The sequence below is a fragment of the Perna viridis genome, chromosome 1 (genome assembly GCF_037379345.1).
Source record: "Perna viridis isolate PV_CMFRI_1.1 ecotype Kerala chromosome 1, ASM3737934v1, whole genome shotgun sequence".
NCBI classification, from domain to species: Eukaryota; Metazoa; Mollusca; class Bivalvia; order Mytilida; family Mytilidae; genus Perna; species Perna viridis.
In genome coordinates this window covers 68465123-68474130 of record NC_142445.1, presented here as the reverse complement: position 1 = coordinate 68474130, position 9008 = coordinate 68465123, and the positions used below count along the sequence as shown (strand labels likewise).

Genomic DNA, 9008 nt, shown 5'->3' with positions numbered 1-9008 from the left:
GATAGAATAAAAAGCTCCTTTACTGGTGAAGTAAGTGTTTGAAAAACAAGTATGATAGAATAAAAAGCTCCTTTACTGGTGAAGTAAGTGTTTGAATAACAAGTGTGATAGAATAAAAAAAAACTCCTTTACTGGTGAATTAAGTGTTCAAATAACAGTATCCTTTTTGGGTTTTTGATTTATCTAAATACCATATGTCGCTGATCCATGTCTGGAATTTCCCTACTGTTTCTGAACACTACACAAAATATAGTCAAAATATTATCATTCATATAAGATTCAATACATATTTTATAACCTATTAATATGCTTCTGTTAATTATTCGTCTCAATAATGTATTATTTCTGCAAATAAAATTAAGATCTAGTCTTCTAGTGAACTGAAGATTTGAGGGACTTCTTTTTTGAATGTTATGTAATAAATTAGCATTTAGGGAATGAAGTTCTTGCAGTAATGTGTCAAAAAGTATTTCATGTGCTAAGCATGTTCCATTTGAATACACATATCAGTCATACATCAATATCTTTTGATGGATAAACAGGAAGTGAAGAACAGTGATTTTAACCAAGTGAAATTGGTGGTAAAATTCAATTGATAAAAGTGGCTAGTTTTGAAAATCTTTAAATATATATGATTACGAAAAATATTTTCTTCAGTTGAAATTAGTTCTATTTGTGTATAATTACAGTGTAGGATAGTACTCTTCAAAATCTTTTGACTGCCAATTAACGATTATGTTATTGTGTAAACCGTAAATATCGAAACTGATCTTTTAAATGATCATGAAGATTAAATTGAAACAAAATAATTCCCTTTTCTTAACTAATTAATAGCGATTTATAGTTGGAGAATTTGAATTTCCCGTGACTATGGGCGCCACAATGATCGGTTGAGCTGTGACGTCACGAAGTCAGAAGTGAAAGTAACCTGTAAATAGGTAACTGATTACAATATCCGAAGGAATCGTTAATTTTGAACTTGTCCCCTATAATGTCAACCTAAAATAAACAGAAGAGGTTGAGGCACAACATGTAAGCAAATGTCGGACATTGACGAACCCCGGGATTTGCAGCTAGAAGACTAGTATGTCAGAGGAAAATCTAATGGCTACTTCCAAAGAAAGTTCGTGTTGCCGGGTTTTTACTCGAGAAATAGGAAATTGATTGATTTTTGCTTAATACATACAGGGAAAAAAGTTTTAAATAATATGGGAAATGCAAATGTATGATTATACTTATATTTTACATCATGTAATCTTTCACAAGAATAAAAAACAGTGTTATCATCACTTTGATTTGGCTTGCCATCACTTGGTGTCCGCTGTAATAAATTTTTCAAAACTCTTCACCTCTGACACAACTTAACCATTCGGAACCAAACTTGGTATGAATGTTACTAGGGTATCGTGCACAGAACTGATGTGAGGATTTTCGTTCCGTCGAAAAACATGGCCACCGTTAATGAAAATAGAACGGGGGTCCCACAGTAGTTTTCGCATTTATCTCCAAACCCGTTAGATTTAGCCGAATTCTTAATAAAGCTGAAGTGATCCTTATTAAAAGGTCTACAAAAGTTGGCATTGCATCAGTTATCGGATGGCTCGTTTGAGTTTTGCCCTTGAAGGGTGAAAAATGTTCTTTTTTTTTGTTTTTTTTTTTCTAGTTTCTTAAAAATTATTAGATAGAACGGAACTTTTAATTGGTGAAATGATCCTAATGATCAGTACTATCAAGTCTTCTGGAGTCAAAATTTTTGTGCAACTTGTTAAATTTATTGCCCTTGAAAGACAATATTTAACCAGGTGTGCGATTTAAGCTTCTGGGTGCCTCTTGTTCCTATTTGGTACACTTCTCTAGAAGTTTGTTACATGTAATAATATTTTAGATGAAAATAAGTCGGGACGCATTCTTGATAATGTGGTCATACAGTTGCAAATTTTGTATTTTTTATTGTTATGTAATAAAACAAGTGCATAGTATATTTCACATTAGCTAATGCACTCCTACAAAATCTTTGTATTTCAGTTAATTTGTTGAGATTTTGGTCCAAATTTTTGTTTAATTTTAGTATGAGCATGTCCATTGGTGGTAAAAATTTTACAAAAATGATACAGCTTGAACCATTTATCATAAAGTCAACGTTATTTCACGTTCATCTCAAAGTTATGAGGATCTCGAGCTTTTTCATCTGGAGTTTCCAACCACCAAGTCTTTTTCATGTAGGTAAAAATGTCCAACCTTGTAGGAAAAAATTACCTACTTTCAGCTATTTCACTGCTTGAATGAAGGTGTCTATTTAAATGACCACAGAAATTCGGCTCCATCGTTGCTAATGGTACTTCCCTGTACTTGGGGCTATTCCAGTTCAACTAGGTCAGAAGTCACAATCGACTAAGAAAATACTACTGCTAACTGAGGATAAGGGTGAAGTCGGGTAATACATTGTTTTTCAAGTCATTGTCTGCAGAATTCTGTATATCTGCAAAAAATGCTGAAGTTTCAGAATCTTGGTGCAATTCTGAAACGTGAAAATTGAAAGCAGGTGATGTAGACATATTGTAGCTAACAGAATAAAATGCAATTACATACAAAAAATGAATAGGAAAAACAAGGTTACTACACAAGTATGAAAATCCATTAAAGTACAAAATAGTTCTTGAAATATTTATGTAATGTAGAGGTATATCATTTAAAGTATATAATTAGAATAAAATACATCAATTGGCTTCAGGGGAGTTGTATACGTACGATAAGTTGTACTTATTCAGGAAGTGAGAGCCCAATGAAATTTTAACAAAGTCCATCCAGCACTGTCAGAGGTGATGTGTCCACGTAGTGTAACTAGAATGTTACAGTGGCTTTCTTAGAACCTTGACCGTCTTTTGTTACCAATCTGGTTAACAATTCAATGGATTGACAAAGCTATTGGGACATTTAAACTGACCAGGTTGATGAATAGGTAGCCACTCGCCCATGAAAATGTACCTGGTCAGGTGCAAGGCAACCAATACTGGCTATGTTGCGGGAGTTAATGAACTGACACTTCCAAAGAATGAAGAGTTCGTACATTTAAATTTTATTGGTCAAGATGACATCCCTGAAATATACATTTAACCATTTATAAATATCACAATAAAACAAATTAAATACAATAATTCTACTTATTTACAGTCACATTTAATATAAACAAATATTAAAGCATATGTAAATCTAAATATACTCCATTTACTCAATGTATTTAATATTATCAAAAAATATAAATTATAAAACTTCTTTATATAGAATTTATGACGTGCAACAAATACATTAGTCCTTCCGATGTCATGGAAAATATGACATCCAAAACAAATATTTCAAAAACGACAACACAAAACACAAAGCTTACCCAATATGTGGTACAAGGGTACAAACAGATCTGTAAAACAAAATATCTACTTGTAACATATGATCGGCAGTTCACAATTACCGATATTTGACATTTAAACAAATCGATATTCATGTCATTGACTAAACTAGCATAACTTGTAAATATAAACAATGAATGATTGCGTAATAATGTTTATTTTTTCCAAGAAAAAAAACTTTAAACCCACAGGTCCCCAAGTGGATAGCAAATATGAAATGGCAAATTAAAGTAAAATAGTAACACTTTTATGGAATGAACAATAACTTGAAGTTGCAAAGTTGTGCTACTATTTATTTATTTGTCCCATCTCAAAGCTGAATCCATTGAATACTGGTTTTTAAATATATGCGTTGAAATATACTCCTTAAAAGTATCTACTTAACAATAGTTTGGATTCTTATCAATTTCTTAAACACATTTTTATATTATTTAAAATATACATGTACAAAATGTATATATAGGTCTGATGAAATTTAATGCACTTCAGCCATAAGTATAATTCCAATAAAATCATTTGCACACGAAACACTCAAATCAGAGCTGTAAATCATAGCACTTAATCCAGAATGAAAATGAAACTAAGAAATATTCTCCATATAATTCCAGTTATATGTATATCATTGCACGTAATCCCAAGCTGTACTTCCAATGAAAAAAAAAACTACTAATCCAAATCTTTAATTTAAAAATAACCATTGCACTAGACTCCAAACTACATTTTACGGAAATGAAAACTTTTGCACTTTAAAAAATGCACTAAATCCCGAACTATTACATTTGAATGAAAATCATTGCACTTTAATAATCCACGAAAGTTTCAAGGAAAACAGCATTTAAATCCAAAGCTATAAATTCAATGAACTGCACTTAATCCAAAGAAGTTTCAATGTAAATAACACTTATTCCAAATCTTGAATTTTATTGAAAATCATTGCACTTACACCCAAATTATAATTTCTGTCAAACTCGATACACTAAATCCCAATTTATAACGCAAATGAAAATTATTACTAACATGATTCTTAATCCCAAACTATGAACACCAGTGCAGTAAATCCGAAACATCACAATTCAAATTGAAATCCTCCACAATTAATAAAGCACATAATTCACTTTTAAGCCTACTCATACTCAAAACTGAATAAAATAAACTCGTTGCACTATTTCAAAAAATTGTAATTCACGTGAACCTCAAACTGTTTGCATTTTGTATAACACTTGCTCTTTAACTAGAGTATGAATCACATACTTTCCACTAAAAGGGCACCTTGGTAGGCTTATTCCAGTTTAAGGAGGGAATAAATTTTATATGTAATTGAGGTCTCATTTTTATAATAATATATAAGACTTCTGTGCAATGTAGTTGAGATTAAATGAATACTTTGTTTATACTATTCTAAATCATGGTTTTCAACCTTGTCAACAAAATACAAAACAAAATATAATTTAATTTGAACTCCCCTCACCAATGAAAAATAGAATAGCCCAGGTAGCTGCCTCAGATTTAAATAACTAGTAGCTAGCTATAAAAAGATTCATAGGTGAGTATTCATCAACTCTTTCAATAGCAACAGGTCAGGTTAAATGGCCAATAGCTTTGTCAATCCATTGCATTGTTCAGCAGATTGGTAACAAAAGACTGTCATGGTTGTAGGAAAGTCACACTGTAAATAGAAATTGAAATGGCAGTGCAGTTTGATTAATTTCATATTATGTCTTACAATCCTACAAAATTTGAGTAAAATCCATGCAGCACCGTTGGACAAGAGTTACAATAGTGTTCATTGCAGGAAAACAAGTCCTCTAACAACTGTACTATTCATCAAATCAGAATGGTGGTACAATATCTTGCAAAATTTGAAGACCATCTGCCTTCAAACTATAGATCAATATCGTTAATAAGTTGTGTTGGCAAAGTCATGGAAAGAATTATATTTAAACATGTATATAATCATCTATATAGAAATAAGCTAATTTATCAGTACCAATCTGGTTTTCTGCCAAAATACTCTACCGTGCATCAACTTCTTGAGATATACAGTAACATTTTAAATTCTTTTGAGAAAAAAGAAATGAACTGTTTTGTTTTTTGTGATTTTTCGAAAGCGTTTGATAAAGTTTGGCACAAAGGTTTATTAAAAAAGATTAAATCATATGGTATTTCAGGAAATTTATTTAGTTGGTGTAAAAGTTACTTAGATGGTAGACGTCAAAAGGTAATGTTGAATACAGCATCCTCAGATGATTGTCATCTTCCAGCTGGTGTTCCACAGGGATCTGTACTTGGACCTCTTCTTTTTATTATATACATAAATGATATAGCAGGTAGCTTGACATACTTGTGCAGACTTTTCGCAGACGACACTTCCTTCAATTACTCAGATTTTGACAGTGAAATTTTGATATTCTCCAATTATGAAACTCCCAACTTCACGTTCTCCTTGAATGGAATAGACATTCCAATCAAAAACCAACATAAACATTTAGGAGTAACATTTAGCAGTAATGCCAAGTGGAACGACCATGTAGAAAATATTATAGCTAGTGTTAAAAAACATCTAAATATTCCTCGGAAGTTGAAGTATCAACTTACTAGAAACACTTTAGAGAAGTTATATTTAATATATATAAGACCTTTACTTGAATATGCACCTGAAGTTTGGGATAATTGTGGTGTATGTAATACCTCCAAATTAGAAAGACTTCAATTAGAAGCAGCGAGAATTGACATGGGTTTACCTATTTTTACAAAGATAGAAAAAATATATCAAGAAGTTAATTGGGAACCACTAGATGTTAGACGCAAAAGAAGAAAGTTACAAATGATTTATAACATTGAACATAAAAATGCCCCATCTTATTTGCTTGACATAATACCACCCAAAGTACAATTCCTTACTAATTATCCCCTTAGAAACGGAGATGACATATTACAGCCATTTTGTAGATTATCTGTAACAAGCGAGTCTTTTTTCCCTGCTACTATTAAAGAATGGAATAAACTTGATGTATCCACTCGAAAACTATGACTTATGTAGAGTCAATATCGTAAGTAGTTCTTTATGTAGATGCGGAGATGTTGAGGATGCTCATCATTTCTTTCTTGACTGTCCCTTACACGAAAACACTCGAGTAATCCTTATGAATAACATTAGTTGGCTACCCGATGATTTGCCATTGAATGTAAATCTTTTGACTCATGGAAATCCAAATTCAACTTGTGATCAAAATGTTCGTTTAATAAAACATGTCCATAGATACATCAAAGAAACTAAAAGATTTTCTGTTGTTTGATGAAATTTGATGAAATAGTGATATGCTCATGTTTTCTTCACCATCACCGCATTCCTCTTAACTCTCTTATTTTTTCTTTCCTTTTCTCAAACTCTTCTCTTCTATATCTTATTTTTCACTTTATTTTTTATCTAGAAATACCCACCGAGTCAAGACGAGTAGACGAAAGAGGAAAGGAAAACTAAGACATGTTGAACAAATCAGTTTTCATGGTGCAGATGGATACACTGTACCGACCCGCGGGTTCATGATGACGACCATAAAAACTTATGTAGCAGATGACTTCAATCTTGTAGCAACAGAAGCCTAATTGTAAGAAGTCTAGCGCGATACAAAAAGTTACTAAGTTACGGCAACCTCTGGCATAACGTATGAGTTGTGATATAAAAACTCCAGACGCAGGTGCTGAAGGGATGTTCGACTTCACAGTGTCTGTAGTATTCGTTATCTCCAGTTCTTTGGAGTAGATGCGATGTATCAAATCCCGTAACAAGGATTGTTTAACGATAATACGTCATCAATACATCAGAAACTGAGATTAAAGGATCTAGCTGAACGATGTTCCTTCTTCTGGATCAATTCAGCTATGTAGTCAGCCTCATAAGAGTGAAAGAATAGGTCACCAAGTAAAGGAGCACAATTTGTTCCCATTGGAATGCCGACCGTTTTTTGAAAAATGCGTCCACCACATTCCAGCATTTTGAAAACATCTTCGGTATATATGTATTTGGAATTATTTTTACAAAGTATGAGGAATCCCTACCAAGAACTACACATTTGTATTTAGGTGTGACGTCTTTTTTTTTTTGAGTAACAAACGATGTACATGTATTATGTTTTTGAGTCCAGGTTTCAACTGAGTACGGGGAATAGTATAAAGAGTATAAAACCATAGGTTTTAATGCTATTATAATCCGATAATAATCTTGAATTTTGAGGGTTTCCAGAAGATCTTTTGAATTGTTCAGGATATCAGGATTTAAATAATACTACTACGTACGGGATTAAAAAGTGCTGTGGTAGGACTGGAGACCCTGTTTGATAGCTGTGAGTATAGAAGTTAAAAGTTTTAAAAGAGGTTTGGAGGTACATTTAGCAGATCCAGTTATGTAGCGTTGTTCGTATGGATTCTTGTGGAGTTTAGGAATCCAGTACATAGACGGTAATTCACAATTATCGTATTTGGTAGAGAAACCAAAAGAAGATATAGCACAGATTTATAGTTTTTTATTATCTTTTCTTTGGACAGCGTATTGACAGTATAGGTCTTATAACTGCTATTATTTCCTACGTCTACCTCTGATAATAAACATTGGATGTAATATGTTTTGCAGATAAAACAAAGTTGTTTACGGCTTTGTTTGCTGGTACGACAACATATTTGTCATTTGTCAACGTTTTTGCTACATCGGGGTCTTTGAAAAACTGATGTAGCGTTGACAAACTTTCATACAGTTCAAAATTTAAGACCTCACGACCTTTACCCACTCTGACAGAAAATCAATGTCTTGTTCTCGTTTTATCCATTTTTTTTTTCGTAGTCTTCACGGCATTTTCAAAGTTATAATTCCAATTTATGGAGCATGGTTCACGGTACTTGAGACCTTTAGAAAGGACCTGACGGAGAGATTCGTTTTCGATGATGCTTAAATCTCCCATAACGTGACCGGAAGGACCATATTTGAATGAAGAGTTTTTGCAAGAGCAGTCAGGTAGTTTAGCCTTGAAGTCCTCAATCTCGGGGTTCTGCAATAGAAAAAAAGGGTACCTTAATGATGGTTTTCTTGTTTAAAGCTTACATAATGAAGATGTTCAATTATTTAAGTTTATTTTACCATATTACTTCAGAGCCAGTTTTTACTGAAGAGACAAGCAAGACTTCAGAGGTGTTTCTTGGTATTAGTGTAACCATAGTGATTTCAGTTATGGTGTGTTTAATTATTTGTCTAGTAGCTAAATATCAAAATATGACAGGAAAGTGAAAAAATATGATAAAGATATCAATATGGAAGAGGTTCAACATTTACAATGTAATGGGGATGTCACATCATCATGTTGAACCGAGAAAGAAATAACAAGGTTTAAATGATGCAATTGACTAAATTTAATTTAAACTGATTATCATAATAAAATATTTCACATATAAATATTTGCCTGCTAATTTATACAATACTTGTATATCATTAAACATTTTTAGCTTGGCCAGGTGAGCTATTGCCATCACTTGGCGTCCGTCGTCGTCGTTAACAATTTTTCAAAACTCTTCTCCTCTGAAACTACTTGACCAATTGGAACCAAACTTGATATG

At 32.5% G+C, this 9008-nt stretch overlaps 1 long non-coding RNA gene across 1 annotated transcript; it reads right to left on the bottom strand.

Moving 5' to 3' along the window:
• Window positions 1-1810: 1810 nt before the first annotated feature.
• LOC148630116 (uncharacterized) lies at window positions 1811-3416 on the bottom strand. Its single transcript, XR_015918475.1, has 3 exons — window positions 3386-3416; window positions 2749-3097; window positions 1811-2518 (listed from the first exon to the last, which is right to left on the bottom strand). It is a non-coding gene; the product is annotated as an uncharacterized LOC148630116 (long non-coding RNA).
• Between the last annotated feature and the right edge of the window lie 5592 nt (window positions 3417-9008).